The sequence below is a fragment of the Gossypium arboreum genome, chromosome 3 (genome assembly GCF_025698485.1).
Source record: "Gossypium arboreum isolate Shixiya-1 chromosome 3, ASM2569848v2, whole genome shotgun sequence".
NCBI classification, from domain to species: Eukaryota; Viridiplantae; Streptophyta; class Magnoliopsida; order Malvales; family Malvaceae; genus Gossypium; species Gossypium arboreum.
The window spans coordinates 120,190,651-120,215,084 of NC_069072.1; the positions used below are offsets into that span (position 1 = coordinate 120,190,651).

The following is a 24,434-nucleotide window of genomic DNA, read 5'->3' on the forward strand; positions in this document are numbered from 1 at the left end:
GTCTTCTTCTCTTGTAGACTTTTCTGTCATTCGTGTAATTAAATGTTATTCATGGAGAACTTGCAACTCGTTTTTAGCACATTACCTCTGCTCTGATTTGTTCAGTTGCTATAGTAGTCTGGGAGTGATTATGCTCTGGCCATGTTGCTTTGGCTTTTAATTATATCCTCCAATGGCAGCACTGGAAAACTTTTCCTTTATTTCCAAACATATTGCTCTTTATCTCTCTCCTTCCAATAAAGCATCCAAAAACGTTGACCCACCACGGATCGATTGCTTTTTCTTGACCCTTTCAAAATCCATTCCATTCAATTCAATTCCTCCCAATTCTTTGTAAGTTTTTTAATCGTTACATTCGATTTTTTTCTGAGAGATCTTCACAAAGTTTCAAGCTTCTTAAGCATTTCTTTGATCTAGAATGGATAGTAATTATTCAGCTATACCCAAAGGCTCATTTGTAGAATTACAAATGCATAATGAACACCACGACTTTAGATCCCAACAAAAATCGCTCATCTCTGATGATGGGAACCGGGTAAATCATCCCAAGGTTATTGATGATTTTGATGATCTTAATGATGATGATGATGTTGATACTGATGTTGATGTTGATCTCGATGATTATACCCTTGTTTTAAGTAAACCCAATACCGGGTCTGGTGTTTCTGGTGCTGTTTTTAACTGAACCACCACAATTATTGGTGCTAGAATCATGGCTTTACCTGCTACTATGAAGGTTCTGGGGCTTGTTTTAGGGATTCTCGATCAGTGGTTAGGACTGGTTCGGTTCGTAATGTCTGGGTGATGTTATTTCTGGTTCGGTTCGTCATATTGGGGTTCTCGATCAGTGGTTAGGACTGGTTTTGGGGATCATAGGAAGTTATTGGTTTTGGTTGTTATGGCTGTTTTTCTTGCTCCACTTTGCGTGTTAGATAGGATTAATTCATTGAGCATGACTTCGGCTGCTTCGGTAGCTCTCACTGTTGTAACACCCCGAACCCGAGACCATCGCCGGTGTTGGACACGAGGGGTTAACAAACCAAGTTCACTTGTTTTGCCCACCAATTTGACATTTCCAGTCAGGCTGGAAAACTGCATCACCATCGCCTTAAAAATCATATCTCGAGTTTCAAAACTCGGAAACTGGTTTCGTAAATTTTCCCTAAATTTAGACTCATGTATCCATCCATGGATTTATTTCTAGAATTTTTGGTCGGGCCAATTGGTACAGTTTATTAGTTAAAGTCACCCATGTTACAGGGATCGACTGCTCTGACCTTCGCGCGTTACAACTTGAATATCTCACTGTACAGAACTTTAATACTGGTGCCGTTTGTTTCTAATGAAACTAGACTCAAAATGGAATCTGTACATATAAGGCATGACTCCTAATTATTTCTGGATAATTTATAGCAAATTTTTAAAGTTGCGACAGGGGACCCAGAAACCGTTCTGGCCCTGTCTCACAATAGCTTTAATATCTCTTAACATGTAACTCCTATGACCATTTCGTTTCTTCCATATGAAAATAGACTCATCAAGGTTCATTTACATAGCTTATTCACTATTTAATACCATTCCTACAAATTTTGGTGATTTTTCACATTCACGTCACTGCAGCTGGCAGCATCTGTTTTTAAGGTAGGTCTTACCTATTTGGTAGTCTCCATGAACCAACTAGTCTTGCCATACATAGGTTCATATATGATCATTTTAACCATGCCAATGGCTGATCATGTGACCAACATTCCCATTTCCAATCCATGGTCACATCATGACACCAAATATATGCATATACAAACCGCAAATAGTCTAAGTCGATACTTCACTTTTACGAGCCATTTTCGCATGGCCGTACACAAATACATCACAACATATTTAACCAACAAGGGTAGTCCTATACATGCCATTTCAAAGTTCAACCAAAAATTTATACCAAAATAGAGACGTTGATAGTGTGGATGACTTGACTTTATTGATCCCGAATCCGATTGCTATCGAGCGAAATCTATAAAAGAGAGCCAAAGTAACGGGTAAGCATTTTTATGCTTAGTAAGTCTCAAGGAATATAATCAACTCTAATTACAGCAATACATTCACATAGCCAAATCGTCATTTCATTAATACACATTCTTACTTCACACTTCATCATTATATACTTTCACAAAGTATCAATCAATTCAATAACTGAAATTCATTAGTCGATTGAGCGAATGTTGCTCAAACATGTCGACTTTCAATGCACATATAAACGCATACCTTATTCTTTGGGCTTCTCGAGTGTACTAATTGAATTTATTACAGCAACCAACACTCACCTCCAGCCCAAGATTCTTGAATATAACCGGATATAAGCATGTGCACAAATGCCTTGGTCTTAGCCGGATAGAATGACTTCATACGAATGCCTTGGTCTTAGCCGGATATAGCCGCTAGCACAATTGCCTTCGGTCTTAACCGGATATAATTTCAACATAATTGTCTTGGGCTTAGCCCGATATCATTCAATTTCTCATGCACACATACATCAATAATCATTGGACATACATATTTCATTTTCGTTACTAAGGCTCAAACACAATTATAATCATTAGCATAATCGCCTTGGGACTTAGCCCGGTAGAATTCAATACTCATACACACATAAATCAATAATCAATACATCCATATTTCATTCCACATAATTCAATTAAGGTCACTTCTTGAGGACTTACCTCGGATGTTGTCGAGCGGCTTTTACGGCTATTCGATCACTTTTCCTTCCCTTGTCCAATTGTGGCCCTCTTAGCTCTTGAGCTAATTCAAACAAATTCAATCTATTAAAACCTCATTGTGCTAGCTTATGGCGAATATGACAAGGAGTTTAAATGGTCATATGGCCACTCTTTAGCTTGAATACACAATGGTCATGCACATTTTATACTACATCAAGCAATTCAATACAATTTATTCGAGCATCAAGGAAAAGCTAAGGCCTTCAATAGGCTACCCAAGGCCGAATATTCATGTACATGTTGAGGCCAATTATGCACTTAATACCTCACAAAAACAGCATGCATTTTACTAGTTAATGCTTTGCATATTGTTGCTCAAAACTTATAATATAGCATCGAGCACTCATATGTGTGCTAGGCGAATGTGCTTGCAATTTCACATTCATTCTTCAACATCTTCTTCTTTAAACAAACATATTCATCACTTAGTTCATAACCAAACATCATGTGCAAACATATATATACATATATGAGCATGGCGAATTTCAAGGTGTCCATAGCCATCCAAAACACAAATTTTAACTAACATGCAAGAAGCATGAACCATGCTTATGAATGCATCATGGCCGAATATGACAATCATGCTCCTTTTCAACTTCAATCATGATTAAACAAAAGGAAAACTCAAAATCTTACTCAAGAGTAGACAATCCATCATTGCATGCATCATCATCAAGCTTTACACTTAGCATGCAATGGCTTTATCACCATAACAACTTTGGCCAAATACCATTTCCATGGCATAACAAGGATTTGAGCCATGGCTAACATGCACATCAAGTTAGCAACCAAAACATGCTTGAAACTCCTAACGCAACCTCATACATACCTTAATCTTGATGCAAACTTAGCCAAATCTCCTTCTAGATCTCTTCCAACCCAAGCATGAAGCAAAAGTCCTCCCCCTTTTTCCTTAGTATTTTCGGCCAAGAAGTGAAAATGGATGAACACAACAAAAATTTTTTTCTTCCTTCTTTCTCAACTCACGGCAAGGGGGCATCCAAGCTCATCTTTCTCTTTTTTTTTTTTTTCATTTTTTATGCTTATTTTTATTATAATACTTCCTACATGACTCACTAGCCAAACATGTTGGAAACATGTTTTCCCTTGCCCATCATGCCCACCTTGGCGGCCATTATAGTCAAATTTGGGAATTTGACATGCAAGGACAACATTTTCCTAATGTGCATCAATAGGCCTCTTCAACATTTGCCTATCTCATTTCTAAGTTTTCTCACACAAGTCCTTTCTAGTGAAATTCACCTTTATAACACTAAATCAATCATCATAAAATGTCATACATGAGCACGCACATATTATAGGTATCAAAATAAATTTTTAATTATTTTTATGCTTCGGTTTTGTGGTCCCGAAACCACATTCCGACTAGGGTCAATTTTGGGTGTCACAACTCTCCCCACTTAAGAAATTTTCGTCCCGAAAATCTTACATAAATAGGTTTGGATATCGCTCTTTCATAGAGTTCTCGGTCTCCCAAGTAGCTTCTTCTATCCCGTGCTTGAGCCATAACACTTTCACTAGCGGAACCCACTTGTTTCGCAACTCTTTCACTTCTCGTGATAGGATACGAATCGGTTCTTCCTCATAACTCATATTAGCTTGAATTTCAATTTCTGATGGACTAATCACGTGCGATGGATCGGATCTATAGCGTCGAAGCATCGAAACATGAAAGACATCGTGAACCTTTTTGAGTTCAGGGGGCAAAATCAAACGATATGCCCTTTGGACCGACTCGCTCGGATATCTCATATGGCCCAATGAACCTCGGGCTCACTTGCCATTACGGCGAATCGAGTATCTTTTTCCAAGGCGATACCTTGAGAAACACTTTATCACCCACGATACTCGATATCCTTACGCTTCAGATCCGCGTCACGACTTCGACGATCGGAGGCTATCTTCGACTTTCACGGATTACTTTCACTTTCTTCAGCATCCCTAATCAAATCCACCGAAAATCTTGCTTTCACCAAGCTCGGTCAAAACAATGGTGTACGGCATTTACGACCGTACAAAGCCTCGTAGGGTGCCATCTTAATACTTGATTGAAAGCTCATTGTTGTGGCGAATTCAATCAACGGCAAATACCGTTCCCATGAACCACTAAACTCGAGGACGCAACATCTTAACATATCCTCAAGTATCTGAATTATCCGCCGAGATTGACCATCGGTTTGGGGGTGAAAGCGGTCTTTGAAATGCAACTTGGTACCCAAAGCTTCTTGCAACTTTTTCCAAAATCGTGAGGTAAATCTCGGATCTCTATCCGACACGATGGAAATAGGCACCCGTGTAATTTCACAACTCGAAAACGTACAATTCGGCTAATTTGTCCATTGAAAAATCCGTGCGTCGACGGGGACAAAGTGGGCCGACTTAGTCAATCGATCTACCACGACCCAAACCGCATCCTTCTTACTTGCGACAATGGCGGTCCGGATACAAAGTCCATTGTGACTCGATCCCATTTCCACTCGGGTATCGTGATTGGTGAAGTAATCTCAAGGCACGATGTTCGCTTTCACTTGTTGACATATTAAACAACTCGAAACAAAGTCGGAGATGTCTCGCTTCATACCATGCCACCAAACCGGCGTTTCAAATCATTGTACATCTTCGTACTCCCGGGTGGATTGCCATTCGGCTACAATGGGCTTCATTCGAATTATCGAAATGAGTTCAATTCTTTGGAACGCACAGATGACTTTTGAACCTCAAACAATCGTCATCATCGATTTGAAATTCGAGTCCTTGTTCGGCACACACTCAGCCGTTTTGCGCCAACTCGTCGTCGACTTTACGAGCTTCTCGAATTTGATGTATCAACGGTGGTTTGGCTTTCAATTCAGCTACTAATACACTATCGGATCGAATGCAGACAAGTGCACGTTCATCGCCGTAAAGCGAATAATGATTTACGACTCAAGGCATCCGCAACCACATTCGCCTTTCCGGGTGATAGTCAATGATCACTCATAATCCTTTAACAGCTCGAGCCAACGTCTTTGTCGCAGATTTAAGTCTCTTTGGGTCATCAAATATTTGAGACTTTTGTGATCCGAGTACACATGGCACCTTTCACCAAATAAGTAATGTCGCCATATCTTTAAGGCGAACACAATGGCGACCAATTCGAGATCATGGGTGGGATAATTTTTCTCGTGTGGCTTTAATTGCCTCGACGCATAGGCCACAACTCGACCTTCTTGCATCAATACGCAACCTAACCCAAGGAGGAGGCGTCACTATAGATGACAAACTCTTTGCCGATTCGGGTTGCACTAAAATTGGGGCTTCATCAAATAAGTTTTCGATTGATCGAAACTTTTTGGCATTTCTCCGTCCATTCGAACTTAACATCCTTTTGGAGTAGCCGTCATCGGCGTGGCTATCGTTGAGAAGCCTTTACAAATCGTCGGTAATAACCTAAAGCCCCAAAAGCTCGAACCTCAAGTAATATTTCTGAGGCTTCCAATTAAGTATGGCTGAAATTTTATTCTGTCGACTCGAATACCGTCTGAATACCACATGACCCAAGAAGCTAACCTCTCTTAACCGAACTCACACTTGTTGAACTTAGCATATAATTGCTTATCCCGTAAGATTTGCGGCACTAACCGCAGTGTTCAAAGCATGTTCGGTCTCATTTCTTGAATAGACCAAGATGTCATCAATGAACACGACTACTAATCGATCCAAATATGGTCTCAAGATCCGATTCATTAAATCCATAAATACCATAGGGCATTAGTGAGCCCAAACGGCATCACTAGGAACTCATAGTGACCATATCTCGCTCAAGGCGGTCTTGGAGTGCGTCCGAATCTCGGATTCGCAATTGAAAATAGCCCGATCTCAAATCTATTTTCGAGAACACCGATGCTCCTTCAGTTGATCGAACAAGTCATCAATACGTGGCAGCGGATATTTGTTCTTTATCGTCGCTTTATTAAGGCGACGATAGTCGATCTACAACCGCATGGTTCCATCCTTCTTCTTCACGAACAACACCGCCGCACCCCAAGGCGAAAAACTCGAGGCGAGCAAAACCTCTATCCACCAATTCTTGCAACCGAGCTTTCAACTCCTTTAATTCCGTTGGTGCCATACGATCACGGAGCTATCAAAATTGAGTGGTACCGGTACCAATTCGATGCCAAATTCTATTTCCGACAGTGGTAAACCCGGCAATTCTTGGGGAAAACATCCGGTATTCACAAACTACGGACACAGATTCGGGTTTCTTTTACGATTCCTTGTCATCGAAAGCACGTCGCAAGGTACGCTTCGCACCCTTTTCTTACATATTTACGGGCCACCATCGCGATATTATCACCGGCAACCCCTTTAAGTCCGTAGACTCAACCCGAATTATTTCATTATTCGCGCACCTCAAATCGATAGTCTTGCTCTTGCAATTTACAACCGCATCGTGCATGGTCAACCAATCCAAACCAAGAATAACGTCGAACTCATCGAACGGCAAAAGCATCAAGTCCGCCGGAAAACAAGAACCTCGGAACACTAGGGGACTTTTCTTGCACACTTTGTTGACAAGCACGTAATGACCCAAGGGTTTGACACCGAATTACAAACTCGAGAGACTCAATAGGCGAGTCTTCTTGGATGCTAAGGTTTCATATATATGAATGAGTAGAACCGGGGTCAATCAAAGCAATCACATTTGTATTGAAAAGAGTGAAAGTACCGTAATGACATTTGGGGAGGCAGCATCCTCACGTCGCGTATGGCATAAGTCCTTGCGAGAGCACGAGCCTCGGATCGATGGTAGCATCTCTAGATCCTCTCGACCGCCATCGACATTGCCCATATTTCTAGGTGGCCTACCTCGGCGATGGTAGCACCGGGTTTCCACTCGACTTACATTACTGTTCATGCATCCTCGGGCAATCCTTCATAAAGTGGTCGGCCGACCCACACTTATAGCGGAGCGATCACGAAACCAACAGCTCCCGAATGCCATTTGCCACAATGTGGACACTCGCCCTCTCTCGGCGATCATTTCCACCATCAGCGTCGAAGTGACTCGTGTGGTCACGGGGTCGATCGCGTCCTCGTCTAGAAAAGCCCGAACGCCTCTAGACCGGCTCGCATCATCTCGAAATCTCTTCGATGCTTGTTGAAGAGACTTTCCGAGGACCTCTTCGAATTCTCCGGTTCCCACATCACTTTTTGTTTCTCCTTTCTAAGCTCTTGACTTTACAAGCTCGCTCAACAAGTACTACGAACTCTCGTATCTCGAGAATGCCAACGAACATCCTTATATCATCATTCAGCCCATCCTCGAAGCGTTTACACATAATGGCTTTGACGAAATGCATTCTCGCGTCTGGCTAAGCCTCACAAATTTTCGTTCGTGATCGATGGCGACATAGAACCTTGCTTAAGGTCAAGGAATTCCCTTCGCTTTTGGTCGATGAATCTCGATGATATACTTTTTTGAACTCGGTTTGAAAGAATTCCCAAGTCACTTGCTCTCTAGGTACCACGAAGTCGAGTACTCCACCAATAGTAGGCGGACTCACGTAGCAAGGAGATGGTACACTTTAAGCACTCATCGGTTATGCAGGATAGCTCATCGAGCACCGGATAGTGTTATCCAACCAAAATTCAGCTCGCTTCGGCATCATCATCATCCGTAGCCTTAAATTCAGTGGCCCCATGTTTTCGAATCTCGTCGATTGGGGCTTACTTGACCTTATTTGGTCAGTCACTAGAGGTATTGTAGGTGCGGGGTTGCATTTTTCGGAATGGAGGTTGTGGAGCAGTAGTGTTAGTTCGAATGTATTGATTAAACCATTCGTTCATCACACTATAAAAGGCTTGCCTAGCCTCATCATTCGGATTGCTGGCCATAGGTTGAGAGTCCGCGGCGCTGTCCCTTCTTGCGCGGGAGCAGGCGCCACACTCTCCACATCATCAGCTATCGCTTCGGTTGGGATCGGGATCCATTGCTATAAACAAACACAAAGTCAAATTGTCAGAAATCACCACACTATCGATTCATCATTTAATGGCATGTATAGCTAGACCCCAAACACATCACGGTAGTCCTAGAATCGACTAAACAGTGGCTCTGATACCAATAAAATTGTAACACCCCGAACCCGAGACCATCGCCGGTGTCGGACACGAGGGGTTAACAAACCAAGTTCACTTGTTTTGCCCACCAATTTGACATTTCCAGTCAGGCTGGAAAACTGCGTCACCGTCTCCTTAAAAATCATATCTCGAGTTTCAAAACTCGGAAACTAGTTTCGTAAATTTTCCCTGAATTTAGACTCATGTATCCATCCATGGATTTATTTCTAGAATTTTTGGTCGGGCCAATTGGCACAGTTTATTAGTTAAAGTCACCCATGTTACAGGGATCGACTGCTCTGACCTTCGCACGTTACAACTTGAATATCTCACTGTACAGAACTTTAATACTGGTGCCGTTTGTTTCTAATGAAACTAGACTCAAAATGGAATCTGTACATATAAGGCATGACTCCTAATTCTTTCTGTATAATTTATAGAAAATTTTTAAAGTTGCGACAGGGGACCCAGAAACCGTTCTGGCCCTGTCTCACAATAGCTTTAATATCTCTTAACATGTAACTCCTATGACCATTTCGTTTCTTCCATATGAAAATAGACTCATCAAGGTTCATTTACATAGCTTATTCACTATTTAATACCATTCCTACAAATTTTGGTGATTTTCACATTCACGTCACTGCAGCTGGCAGCATCTGTTTTAAGGTAGGTCTTACCTATTTGGTAGTCTCCATGAACCAACTAGTCTTCCCATACATAGGTTCATATATGATCATTTTAACCATGCCAATGGCTGATCATGTGACCAACATTCCCATTTCCAATCCATGGTCACATCATGACACCAAATATATACATATACAAACCGCAAATAGTCTAAGTCGATACTTCACTTTTACGAGCCATTTTCGCATGGCCGTACACAAATACATCACAACATATTTAACCAACAAGGGGTAGTCCTATACATGCCATTTCAAAGTTCAACCAAAAATTTATACCAAAATAGAGACGTTGATAGTGTGGATGACTTGACTTTATTGATCCCGAATCCGATTGCTATCGAGCGAAATCTATAAAACAGAGAGCCAAAGTAACGGGGTAAGCATTTTTATGCTTAGTAAGTCTCAAGGAATATAATCAACTCTAATTACAGCAATACATTCACATAGCCAAATGCGTCATTTCATTAATACACATTCTTACTTCACACTTCATCATTATATACTTTCACAAAGTATCAATCAATTCAATAACTGAAATTCATTAGTCGATTGAGCGAATGTTGCTCAAACATGTCGACTTTCAATGCACATATAAACGTACCTTATTCTTTGGGCTTCTCGAGTGTACTAATTGAATTTATTACAGCAACCAACACTCACCTCCAGCCCAAGATTCTTGAATATAACCGGATATAAGCATGTGCACAAATGCCTTGGTCTTAGCCCGGATAGAATGACTCGCACGAATGCCTTGGTCTTAGCCCTGATATAGCCGCTAGCACAATTGCCTTGGTCTTAACCGGATATAATTTCCAGCATAATTGTCTTGGGGCTTAGCCGGATATCATTCAATTTCTCATGCACACATACATCAATAATCATTGGACATACATATTTCATTTTCGTTACTAAGGCTCAAACACAATTATAATCATTAGCATAATCGCCTTGGGACTTAGCCCGGGTAGAATTCAATACTCATACACACATAAATCAATAATCAATACATCCATATTTCATTCCACATAATTCAATTAAGGTCACTTCTTGAGGACTTACCTCGGATGTTGTCGAGCGGCTTTTACGGCTATTCGATCACTTTTTCCTTCCCTTGTCCAATTGTGGCCCTCTTAGCTCTTGAGCTAATTCAAACAAATTCAATCTATTAAAACCTCATTGTGCTAGCTTATGGCCGAATATGACAAGGAGTTTAAATGGTCATATGGCCACTCTTTAGCTTGAATACACAATGGTCATGCACATTTTATACTACATCAAGCAATTCAATACAATTTATTCGAGCATCAAGGAAAAGCTAAGGCCATTCATGTACATGTTGAGGCCAATTATGCACTTAATACCTCACAAAAACAGCATGCATTTTACTAGTTAATGCTTTGCATATTGTTGCTCAAAACTTATAATATAGCATCGAGCACTCATATGTGTGCTAGGCCGAATGTGCTTGCAATTTCACATTCATTCTTCAACATCTTCTTCTTTAAACAAACATATTCATCACTTAGTTCATAACCAAACATCATGTGCAAACATATATATACATATATGAGCATGGTCAATTTCAAGGTGTCCATAGCCATCCAAAACACAAATTTTAACTAACATGCAAGAAGCATGAACCATGCTTATGAATGCATCATGGCCGAATATGACAATCATGCTCCTTTTCAACTTCAATCATGATTAAACAAAAGGAAAACTCAAAATCTTACTCAAGAGTAGACAATCCATCATTGCATGCATCATCATCAAGCTTTACACTTAGCATGCAATGGCTTTATCACCATAACAACTTTGGCCAAATACCATTTCCATGGCATAACAAGGATTTGAGCCATGGCTAACATGCACATCAAGTTAGCAACCAAAACATGCTTGAAACTCCTAACACAACCTCATACATACCTTAATCTTGATGCAAACTTAGCCAAATCTCCTTCTAGATCTCTTCCAACCCAAGCATGAAGCAAAAGTCCTCCCCCTTTTTCCTTAGTATTTTCGGCCAAGAAGTGAAAATGGATGAACACAACAAAATTTTTTCTTCCTTCTTTCTCAACTCACGGCAAGGGGGCATCCAAGCTCATCTTTCTCTTTTTTTTTTTTTTTTTTATGCTTATTTTTATTATAATACTTCCTACATGACTCACTAGCCAAACATGTTGGAAACATGTTTTCCCTTGCCCATCATGCCCACCTTGGCCGGCCATTATAGTCAAATTTGGGGAATTTGACATGCAAGGACAACATTTTCCTAATGTGCATCAATAGGCCTCTTCAACATTTGCCTATCTCATTTCTAAGTTTTCTCACACAAGTCCTTTCTAGTGAAATTCACCTTTATAACACTAAATCAATCATCATAAAATGTCATACATGAGCACGCACATATTATAGGTATCAAAATAAATTTTAATTATTTTTATGCTTGGTTTTGTGGTCCCGAAACCACATTCCGACTAGGGTCAATTTTGGGCTGTCACAACTCTCCCCACTTAAGAAATTTTCGTCCCGAAAATCTTACTGTAAATAGGTTTGGATATCGCTCTTTCATAGAGTTCTCGGTCTCCCAAGTAGCTTCTTCTATCCTCGTGCTTGAGCCATAACACTTTCACTAGCGGAACCCGCTTGTTTCGCAACTCTTTCACTTCTCGTGATAGGATACTGAATCGGTTCTTCCTCATAACTCATATTAGCTTGAATTTCAATTTCGATGGACTAATCACGTGCGATGGATCGGATCTATAGCGTCAAGCATCGAAACATGAAAGACATCGTGAACCTTTTTGAGTTCGGGGGCAAAATCAAACGATATGCCACCGGACCGACTCGCTCGGATATCTCATATGGCCCAATGAACCTCGGGCTCGGCTTGCCCTTACGGTAGAATCTCGAGTATCTTTTCCAAGGCGATACCTTGAGAAACACTTTATCACCCACGATACTCGATATCCTTACGCTTCAGATCCGCGTCGACTTCGACGATCGGAGGCTATCTTCGACTTTCACGGATTACTTTCACTTTCTCTTGACATCCCTAATCAAATCCACCCAAAATCTTGCTTTCACCAAGCTCACCAAAACAATGGTGTACGGCATTTACGACCATACAAAGCCTCGTAGGGTGCCATCTTAATACTTGATTGAAAGTTGTTGTAGTAGCGAATTCAATCAACGGCAAATACCGTTCCCATGAACCACTAAACTCGAGGACGCAACATCTTAACATATCCTCAAGTATCTGAATTATCCACTCGGATTGACCATCGGTTTGGGGGTGAAAGGCGGTCTTTGAAATGCAACTTGGTACCCAAAGCTTCTTGCAACTTTTTCCAAAATCGCGAGGTAAATCTCGGATCTCTATCCGACACGATGGAAATAGGCACCCGTGTAATTTCACAACTGAGAAACGCATAATTCGCTAATTTGTCCATTGAAAAATCCGTGCGTCACGGGGACAAAGTGGGCGACTTAGTCAATCGATCTACCACGACCCAAACCGCATCCTTCTTACTTGCGATAATGGCGGTCCGGATACAAAGTCCATTGTGACTCGATCCCATTTCCACTCGGGTATCGTGATTGGTGAAGTAATCTCAAGGCACCGATGTTCCGCTTTCACTTGTTGACATATTAAACATCTCGAAACAAAGTCGGAGATGTCTCGCTTCATACCATGCCACCAAAACCGACGCGTTTCAAATCATTGTACATCTTCGTACTCCCGGGTGGATTGCCATTCGGCTACAATGGGCTTCATTCAATTATCGAAATGAGTTCTGAATTCTTTGGAACGCATGAGACGACTTTTGAACCTCAAACAATCGTCATCATCGATTTGAAATTCGAGTCCTTGTTCGCACACACTCAAATTTCGCTTTTGCGCCCAACTCGTCGTCGACTTTACGAGCTTCTCGAATTTGATGTATCAACAAGGTTTGCTTTCAATTCAGCTACTAATACACTATCGGATCGAGCATGACAAGTGCACGTTCATCGCTCGTAGCGAATAATGATTTACGACTCAAGGCATCCGCAACCACATTCGCCTTTCCCGGGTGATAGTCAATGATCACTCATAATCCTTTAACAACTCGAGCCAACGTCTTTGTCGCAGATTTAAGTCTCTTTGGGTCATCAAATATTTGAGACTTTTGTGATCCGAGTACACATGGCACCTTTCACCAAATAAGTAATGTCGCCATATCTTTAAGGCGAACACAATGGCGACCAATTCGAGATCATGGGTCGGATAATTTTTCTCGTGTGGCTTTAATTGCCTCGACGCATAGGCCACAACTCGACCTTCTTGCATCAATCGCAACCTAACCCAAGGAGGAGGCGTCACTATAGATGACAAACTCTTTGCCGATTCGGGTTGCACTAAAATTGGGGCTTCATCAAATAAGTTTTCAGTTGATCGAAACTTTTTGGCATTTCTCCGTCCATTCGAACTTAACATCCTTTTGGAGTAAGCCGTCATCGGCGTGGCTATCGTTGAGAAGCCTTTACAAATCGTCGGTAATAACCTGAAGCCCCAAAAGCTCCGAACCTCGAGAATATTTCTGGAGGCTTCCAATTAAGTATGGCTGAAATTTTATTCGGTCGACTAGAATACCCGATGCAGATACCACATGACCCAAGAAGCTAACCTCTCTTAACCGAACTCACACTTGCTTGAACTTAGCATATAATTGCTTATCCCGTAAGATTTGCAAGACTAACCGCAGTGTTCAAGATGTTCGGTCTCATTTCTTGAATAGACCAAGATGTCATCAATGAACACGACTACTTAATCGATCCAAATATGGTCCAAGATCCGATTCATTAAATCCATAAATACCATGAGGGCATTAGTGAGCCCAAACGGCATCACTAGGAACTCATAGTGACCATATCTCGCTCAAGGCGTCTTGGAGTACGTCCGAATCTCGGATTCGCAATTGATAATAGCCCGATCTCAAATCTATTTTGAGAACACCGAGGCTCCTTGATTGATCGAACAAGTCATCAATACGTGGCAACGGATATTTGTTCTTTATCGTCGCTTTATTGTCGACGATAGTCGATGCACAACCCGCATGGTTCCATCCTTCTTCTTCACGAACAACACCGCTGCACCCCAAGGCGAAAATCTCGGCAGCAAAACCTCTATCCACCAATTCTTGCAACCGAGCTTTCAACTCCTTTAATTCCGTTGGTGCCATACGATACGGAGCTATCGAAATTGAGTGGTACCAGTACCAATTCGATGCCAAATTCTATTTCCGAACAGTGGTAAACCCGCAATTCTTCGGGAAAACATCCGGTATTCACAAACCACGGGCACAGATTCGGGTTTCTTTTCTGATTCCTTGTCATCGAGCACGTACGCAAGGTACGCTTCGCACCCTTTTCTTACATATTTCTGGGCCACCATCGCTGATATTACCGCTGGCAACCCCTTTAAGTCCGTAGACTCAACCCGAATTATTTCATTATTCGCGCACCTCAAATCGATAGTCTTGCTCTTGCAATTTACAACCGCATCGTGCATGGTCAACCAATCCAAACCAAGAATAACGTCGAACTCATCGAACGGCAAAAGCATCAAGTCCGCCGGAAAACAAGAACCTCGGAACACTAGGGGACTTTTCTTGCACACTTTGTTGACAAGCACGTAATGACCCAAGGGTTTGACACCGAATTACAAACTCATGAGACTCAATAGGCGAGTCTTCTTGGATGCTAAGGTTTCACATATATATGAATGAGTAGAACCGGGGTCAATCAAAGCAATCACATTTGTATTGAAAAGAGTGAAAGTACTGGTAATGACATCCGGAGAGGCAAGATCCTCACGTCTTGCGCGTATGGCATAAGTCCTTGCAGAGCACGAGCCTCGGATCGATGGTAGCATCTCTAGATCCTCTCGACCGCCATCGACATTGCCCATATTTCTAGGTGGCCTACCTCGGCGTTGGTAGCACCCGGGTTTCCACTCGACTTACATTCTGTTCATGCATCCTCGGGCAATCCTTCATAAAGTGGTCACCGACCCACACTTATAGCGAGAGCGATCACGAAACCAACACTCCCGAATGCCATTTGCCACAATGTGGACACTCGCCTCTCTCGGCGATCATTTCCACCATCAGCGATCGAAGTGACTCGTGTGGTCACGGGGGTCGATCGCGTCCTCGTCTAGAAAAGCCCAAACGCCTCTAGACCGGCTCGCATCATCTCGAAATCTCTTCGATGCTTGTTGAAGAGACTTTCCGAGGACCTCTTCGAATTCTCCGGTTCCCACATCGCTTTTTGTTTCTCCTTTCTAAGCTCTTGACTTTACAAGCTCGCTCAACAAGTACTACGAACTCTCGTATCTCGAGAATGCCAACGAACATCCTTATATCATCATTCAGCCCATCCTCGGCGTTTACACATAATGGCTTGGACGAAATGCATTCTCGCGCGTCTGGCTAAGCCTCACAAATTTTCGTTCGTAGTCGATGGCGACATAGAACCTTGCTTAAGGTCAAGGAATTCCCTTCGCTTTTGGTCGATGAATCTCGATGATATACTTTTTTCTAACTCGGTTTGAAAGAATTCCCAAGTCACTTGCTCTCTAGGTACCACAGTCGAGTACTCCACCAATAGTAGGCGGACTCACGTAGCAAGGAGATGGTACACTTTAAGCACTCATCGGTGTACAGGATAGCTCATCGAGCACGGGATAGTGTTATCCAACCAAAATTCAGCTCGCTTCGGCATCATCATCATCCGTAGCCTTAAATTCAGTGGCCCCATGTTTTCGAATCCTGTCATTGGGGCTTACTTGACCTTATTTGGTCATCCAACGGAGGTATTGTAGGTGCGGGGTTGCATTTGTCGGGAATGGAGGTTGTGGAACAGTAGTGTTAGTTCGAATGTATTGATTAAACCATTCGTTCATCACACTATAAAAGGCTTGCCTAGCCTCATCATTCGGATTGTTGGCCATAGGTTGAGAGTCCGCGGCGCTGTCCCTTCTTGCGGGAGCAGAGGCCACACTCTCCACATCATCAGCTATCGCTCGGTTGGGATCGGGATCCATTGCTATAAACAAACACAAAGTCAAATTGTCAGAAATCACCACACTATCGATTCATCATTTAATGGCATGTATAGCTAGACCCCAAACACATCACGGTAGTCCTAGAATCGACTAAACAGTGGCTCTGATACCAATAAAATTGTAACACCCTGAACCCGAGACCATCGCCGGTGTCGGACACGAGGGGTTAACAAATCAAGTTCACTTGTTTTGCCCACCAATTTGACATTTCCAGTCAGGCTGGAAAACTGCGTCACCGTCGCCTTAAAAATCATATCTCGAGTTTCAAAACTCGGAAACTAGTTTCGTAAATTTTCCCTGAATTTAGACTCATGTATCCATCCATGGATTTATTTCTAGAATTTTTGGTCGGGCCAATTGGCACAGTTTATTAGTTAAAGTCACCCATGTTACAGGGATCGACTGCTCTGACCTTCGCGCGTTACAACTTGAATATCTCACTGTACAGAACTTTAATACTGGTGCCGTTTGTTTCTAATGAAACTAGACTCAAAATGGGATCTGTACATATAAGGCATGACTCCTAATTCTTTCTGTATAATTTATAGAAAATTTTTAAAGTTGCGACAGGGGACCCAGAAACCGTTCTGGCCCTGTCTCACAATAGCTTTAATATCTCTTAACATGTAACTCCTATGACCGTTTCGTTTCTTCCATATGAAAATAGACTCATCAAGGTTCATTTACATAGCTTATTCACTATTTAATACCATTCCTACAAATTTTGGTGATTTTTCACATTCACGTCACTGCAGCTGGCAGCATCTGTTTTTATGGTAGGTCTTACCTATTTGGTAGTCTCCAAGAACCAACTAGTCTTGCCATACATAGGTTCATATATGATCATTTTAACCATGCCAATGGCTGATCATGTGACCAACATTCCCATTTCCAATCCATGGTCACATCATGACACCAAATATATACATATACAAACCGCAAATAGTCTAAGTCGATACTTCACTTTTACGAGCCATTTTCGCATGGCCGTACACAAATACATCACAACATATTTAACCAACAAGGGGTAGTCCTATACATGCCATTTCAAAGTTCAACCAAAAATTTATACCAAAATAGAGACGTTGATAGTGTGGATGACTTGACTTTATTGATCCCGAATCCGATTGCTATCGAAATAAATCTATAAAACAGAGAGCCAAAGTAACGGGTAAGCATTTTTATGCTTAGTAAGTCTCAAGGAATATAATCAACTCTAATTACAGCAATACATTCACATAGCCAAATCGTCATTTCATTAATACACATTCTTACTTCACACTTCATCATTATATACTTTCACAAAGTATCAATCAATTCAATAACTGAAATTCATTAGTCGATTGAGCGAATGTTGCTCAAACATGTCGACTTTCAATGCACATATAAACGCGTACCTTATTCTTTGGGCTTCTCGAGTGTACTAATTGAATTTATTACAGCAACCAACACTCACCTCCAGCCCAAGATTCTTGAATATAACCGGATATAAGCATGTGCACAAATGCCTTGGTCTTAGCCGGATAGAATGACTTCATACGAATGCCTTGAGCTTAGCCGGATATAGCCGCTAGCACAATTGCCTTGGTCTTAACCGGATATAATTTCAACATAATTGTCTTGGGGCTTAGCCGGATATCATTCAATTTCTCATGCACACATACATCAATAATCATTGGACATACATATTTCATTTTCGTTACTAAGGCTCAAACACAATTATAATCATTAGCATAATCGCCTTCGGGACTTAGCCCGGTAGAATTCAATACTCATACACACATAAATCAATAATCAATACATCCATATTTCATTCCACATAATTCAATTAAGGTCACTTCTTGAGGACTTACCTCGGATGTTGTCGAACGGCTTTTACGGCTATTCGATCACTTTTTCCTTCCCTTGTCCAATTGTGGCCCTCTTAGCTCTTGAGCTAATTCAAACAAATTCAATCTATTAAAACCTCATTGTGCTAGCTTATGGCGAATATGACAAGGAGTTTAAATGGTCATATGGCCACTCTTTAGCTTGAATACACAATGGTCATGCACATTTTATACTACATCAAGCAATTCAATACAATTTATTCGAGCATCAAGGAAAAGCTAAGGCCTTCAATAGGCTACCCAAGGCCAATATTCATGTACATGTTGAGGCCAATTATGCACTTAATACCTCACAAAAACAGCATGCATTTTACTAGTTAATGCTTTGCATATTGTTGCTCAAAACTTATAATATAGCATCGAGCACTCATATGTGTGCTAGGCAGAATAATGCTTGCAATTTCACATTCATTCTTCAACATCTTCTTCTTTAAACAAACATATTCATCACTTAGTTCATAACCAAACATCATGTGCAAACATATATATACATATATGAGCATGGCGAATTTCAAGGTGTCCATAGCCATCCAAAACACAAATTTTAACTAACATGCAAGAAGCATGAACCATGCTTATGAATGCATCATGGCCGAATATGACAATCATGCTCCTTTTCAACTTCAATCATGATTAAACAAAAGGAAAACTCAAAATCTTACTCAAGAGTAGACAATCCATCATTGCATGCATCATCATCAAGCTTTACACTTAGCATGCAATGGCTTTATCACCATAACAACTTTGGCCAAATACCATTTCCATGGCATAACAAGGATTTGAGCCATGGCTAACATGCACATCAAGTTAGCAACCAAAACATGCATGAAACTCCTAACACAACCTCATACATACCTTAATCTTGATGCAAACTTAGCCAAATCTCCTTCTAGATCTCTTCCAACCCAAGCATGAAGCAAAAGTCCTCCCCCTTTTTCCTTAGTATTTTCGGCCAAGAAGTGAAAATGGATGAACACAACAAAAATTTTTTTCTTCCTTCTTTCTCAACTCACGGCAAGGGGGCATCCAAGCTCATCTTTCTCTTTTTTTTTTTTTTTCATTTTTTTATGCTTATTTTTATTATAATACTTCCTACATGACTCACTAGCCAAACATGTTGGAAACATGTTTTCCCTTGCCCATCATGCCCACCTTGGCCGGCCATTATAGTCAAATTTGGGGAATTTGACATGCAAGGACAACATTTTCCTAGTGTGCATCAATAGGCCTCTTCAACATTTGCCTATCTCATTTCTAAGTTTTCTCACACAAGTCCTTTCTAGTGAAATTCACCTTTATAACACTAAATCAATCATCATAAAATGTCATACATGAGCACGCACATATTATAGGTATCAAAATAAATTTTAATTATTTTTATGCTTGGTTTTGTGGTCCCGAAACCACATTCGACTAGGGTCAATTTTGGGTGTCACAACTCTCCCCACTTAAGAAATTTTCGTCCCAAAAATCTTACACAGTAAATAGGTTTGGATATCGCTCTTTCATAGAGTTCTCGGTCTCCCAAGTAGCTTCTTCTATCCTGCGTGCTTGAGCCATAACACTTTCACTAGCGGAACCCGCTTGTTTCATAACTCTTTCACTTCTCGTGATAGGATACTGAATCGGTTCTTCCTCATAACTCATATTAGCTTGAATTTCAATTTCGATGGACTAATCACGTGCGATGGATCGGATCTATAGCGTCGAAGCATCGAAACATGAAAGACATCGTGAACCTTTTTGAGTTCGGGGGCAAAATCAAACGATATGCCACTTTGGACCGACTCGCTTCGGATATCTCATATGGCCCAATGAACCTCGGGCTCGGCTTGCCCTTACGGTAGAATCTGAGTATCTTTTTCCAAGCGATACCTTGAGAAACACTTTATCACCGAACTCACACTTGCTGAACTTAGCATATAATTGCTTATCCCGTAAGATTTGCGGCACTAACCGCGGTGTTCAAATGTTCGGTCTCATTTCTTGAATAGACCAAGATGTCATCAATGAACACGACTACGAATCGATCCAAATATGGTCTCAAGATCCGATTCATTAAATCCATAAATACCGTTAGGGCATTAGTGAGCCCAAGCGGCATCACTAGGAACTCATAGTGACCATATCTCGCTCAAGGCGGTCTTGGGTACGTCCAATCTCGGATTCGCAATTGATAATAGCCCGATCTCAAATCTATTTTCGAGAACACCGAGGCTCCCTTCAGCTTGATCGAACAAGTCATCAATACATGGCAACGGATATTTGTTCTTTATCGTCGCTTTATTAAGTCGACGATAGTCGATCTACAAACCGCATGGTTCCATCCTTCTTCTTCACGAACAACACTAGCGCACCCCAAGGCGAAAAACTCGGCGAGCAAAACCTCTATCCACCAATTCTTGCAACCGAGCTTTCAACTCCTTTAATTCGTTGGTGCCATACGATCACGGAGCTATCGAAATTGAGTGGTACCAGTACCAATTCGATGCCAAATTCTATTTCCCGAGCAGTGGTAAACCCGGCAATTCTTGGGAAAACATCCGGTATTCACAAACTACGGGCACAGATTCGGGTTTCTTTTACGATTCCTTGTCATCGAAAGCACGACGCAAGGTACGCCGCACCCTTTTCTTACATATTTACGGGCCACCATCGATATTACTCACCGCAACCCCTTTAAGTCCAGTAGACTCAACCCGAATTATTTCATTATTCGCGCACCTCAAATCGATAGTCTTGCTCTTGCAATTTACACCGCATCGTGCATGGTCAACCAATCCAAACCAAGAATAACGTCGAACTCATCGAGCGGCAAAAGCATCAAGTCCGCGGAAAACAAGAACCTCGGAACACTAGGGGACTTTTCTTGCACACTTTGTTGACAAGCACGTAATGACCCAAGGGTTTGACACCGAATTACAAACTCGATGAGACTCAATAGGCGAGTCTTCTTTGGATGCTAAGGTTTCACATATATATGAATGAGTAGAACCGGGGTCAATCAAAGCAATTACATTTCTATTGAAAAGAGTGAAAGTACCGTAATGACATCCGGAGGCGGCATCCTCACGTGCGGCGTATGGCATAAGTCCTTGCAGAGCACGAGCCTCGAGATCGATGGTAGCATCTCTAGATCCTCTCGACCGCCAATCGACATTGCCCATATTTCTAGGTGGCCTACCTCGGCGGTGGTAGCACCGGGTTTCCACTCGACTTACATTCTGCTCATGCATCCTCGGGCAATCCTTCATAAAGTGGTCGGCCGACCCACACTTATAGCGAGAGCGATCACGAAACCAACAGCTCCCGAATGCCATTTGCCACAATGTGGACACTCGCCCTCTCTCGGCGATCATTTCCACCATCAGGCGATCGAAGTGACTCGTGTGTCACGGGGGTCGATCGCGTCCTCGTCTAGAAAAGCCCAAACGCCTCTAGACCGGCTCGCATCATCTCGAAATCTCTTCGATGCTTGTTGAAGAGACTTTCCGAGGACCTCTTCGAATTCTCCGGTTCCCACATCAGCTTTTGTTTCTCCTTTCTATGCTCTTGACTTTACAAGCTCGCTCAACAAGTACTACGAACTCTCGTATCTCGAGAATGCCAACGAACATCCTTATATCATCATTCAGCCCATCCTCAAGCGTTTACACATAATGGCTTGGACGAAATGCATTCTCGCGTCTCTGCTAAGCCTCACAAATTTTCGTTCAGTAGTCGATGGCGACATAGAACCTTGCTTAAGGTCAAGGAATTCCCTTCGCTTTTGGTCGATGAATCTCGATGATATACTTTTTGAACTTCGGTTTGAAAGAATTCCCAAGTCACTTGCTCTCTAGGTACCACGAAGTCGAGTACTCCACCAATAGTAGGCGGACTCACGTAGCAAGGAGATGGTACACTTTAAGCACTCATCGGGTGTACAGGATAGCTCATCGAGCACGGGATAGTGTTATCCAACCAAAATTCAGCTCGCTTCGGCATCATCATCATCCGTAGCCTTAAATTCAAGGGCCCCATGTTTTCGAATCACGTCATTGGGGCTTACTTGACCTTATTTGGTCGATCACCGAGGTATTGTAGGTCTTGGGTTGCATTTTTCGGGAATGGAGGTTGTGGAACAGTAGTGTTAGTTCGAATGTATTGATTAAACCATTCGTTCATCACACTATAAAAGGCTTGCCTAGCCTCATCATTCGGATTGTTGGCCATAGGTTGAGAGTCCGTCAAGACTTTGTCCCTTGCGCGGGAGCAGCGCCACACTCTCCACATCATCAGCTATCGCTCGGTTGGGATCGGGATCCATTGCTATAAACAAACACAAAGTCAAATTGTCGAAATCACCACACTATCGATTCATCATTTAATGGCATGTATAGCTAGACCCCAAACACATCACGGTAGTCCTAGAATCGACTAAACAGTGGCTCGATACCAATAAAATTGTAACACCCGAACCCGAGACCATCGCCGTTAGTCGGACACGAGGTTAACAAACCAAGTTCACTTGTTTTGCCCACCAATTTGACATTTCCAGTCAGGATGGAAAACTGCGTCACCGTCGCTTTAAAATCATATCTCGAGTTTCAAAACTCGGAAACTAGTTTCGTAAATTTTCCTTGAATTTAGACTCATGTATCCATCCATGGATTTATTTCTAGAATTTTTGGTCGGGCCAATTGGTACAGTTTATTAGTTAAAGTCACCCATGTTAGAGGGATCGACTGCTCTGACCTTCGCGCGTTACAACTTGAATATCTCACTGTACAGAACTTTAATACTGGTGCCGTTTGTTTCTAATGAAACTAGACTCAAAATGGAATCTTTAAATATAAGGCATGACTCCTAATTCTTTCTGGATAATTTATAGAAGATTTTTAAAGTTGCGACAGGGGACCCAGAAACCGTTCTGGCCCTGTCTCACAATAGCTTTAATATCTCTTAACATGTAACTCCTATGACCATTTCGTTTCTTCCATATGAAAATAGACTCATCAAGGTTCATTTACATAGCTTATTCACTATTTAATACCATTCCTACAAATTTTGGTGATTTTTCACATTCACGTCACTGCAGCTGGCAGCATCTGTTTTTAAGGTAGGTCTTACCTATTTGGTAGTCTCCATGAACCAACTAGTCTTGCCATACATAGGTTCATATATGATCATTTTAACCATGCCAATGGCTGATCATGTGACCAACATTCCCATTTCCAATCCATGGTCACATCATGACACCAAATATATACATATACAAACCGCAAATAGTCTAAGTCGATACTTCACTTTTACGAGCCATTTTCGCATGGCCGTACACAAATACATCACAACATATTTAACCAACAAGGGGTAGTCCTATACATGCCATTTCAAAGTTCAACCAAAAATTTATACCAAAATAGAGGCGTTGATAGTGTGGATGACTTCGACTTTATTGATCCCGAATCCGATTGCTATCGAGCGAAATCTATAAAACAGAGAGCCAAAGTAACGGGGTAAGCATTTTTATGCTTAGTAAGTCTCAAGGAATATAATCAACTCTAATTACAGCAATACATTCACATAGCCAAATCGTCATTTCATTAATACACATTCTTACTTCACACTTCATCATTATATACTTTCACAAAGTATCAATCAATTCAATAACTGAAATTCATTAGTCGATTGAGCGAATGTTGCTCAAACATGTCGACTTTCAATGCACATATAAACGTACCTTATTCTTTGGGCTTCTCGTGTACTAATTGAATTTATTACAGCAACCAACACTCACCTCCAGCCCAAGATTCTTGAATATAACCGGATATAAGCATGTGCACAAATGCCTTGGTCTTAGCCCGGA

General features: G+C 41.6%; 1 pseudogene; it reads left to right on the plus strand.

The window, feature by feature from the left end:
* Nucleotides 1-418: 418 nt before the first annotated feature.
* Nucleotides 419-24,434, plus strand: part of LOC128290594 (amino acid transporter AVT6E-like) — a 34,358-nt pseudogene continuing 10,342 nt past the window's right edge.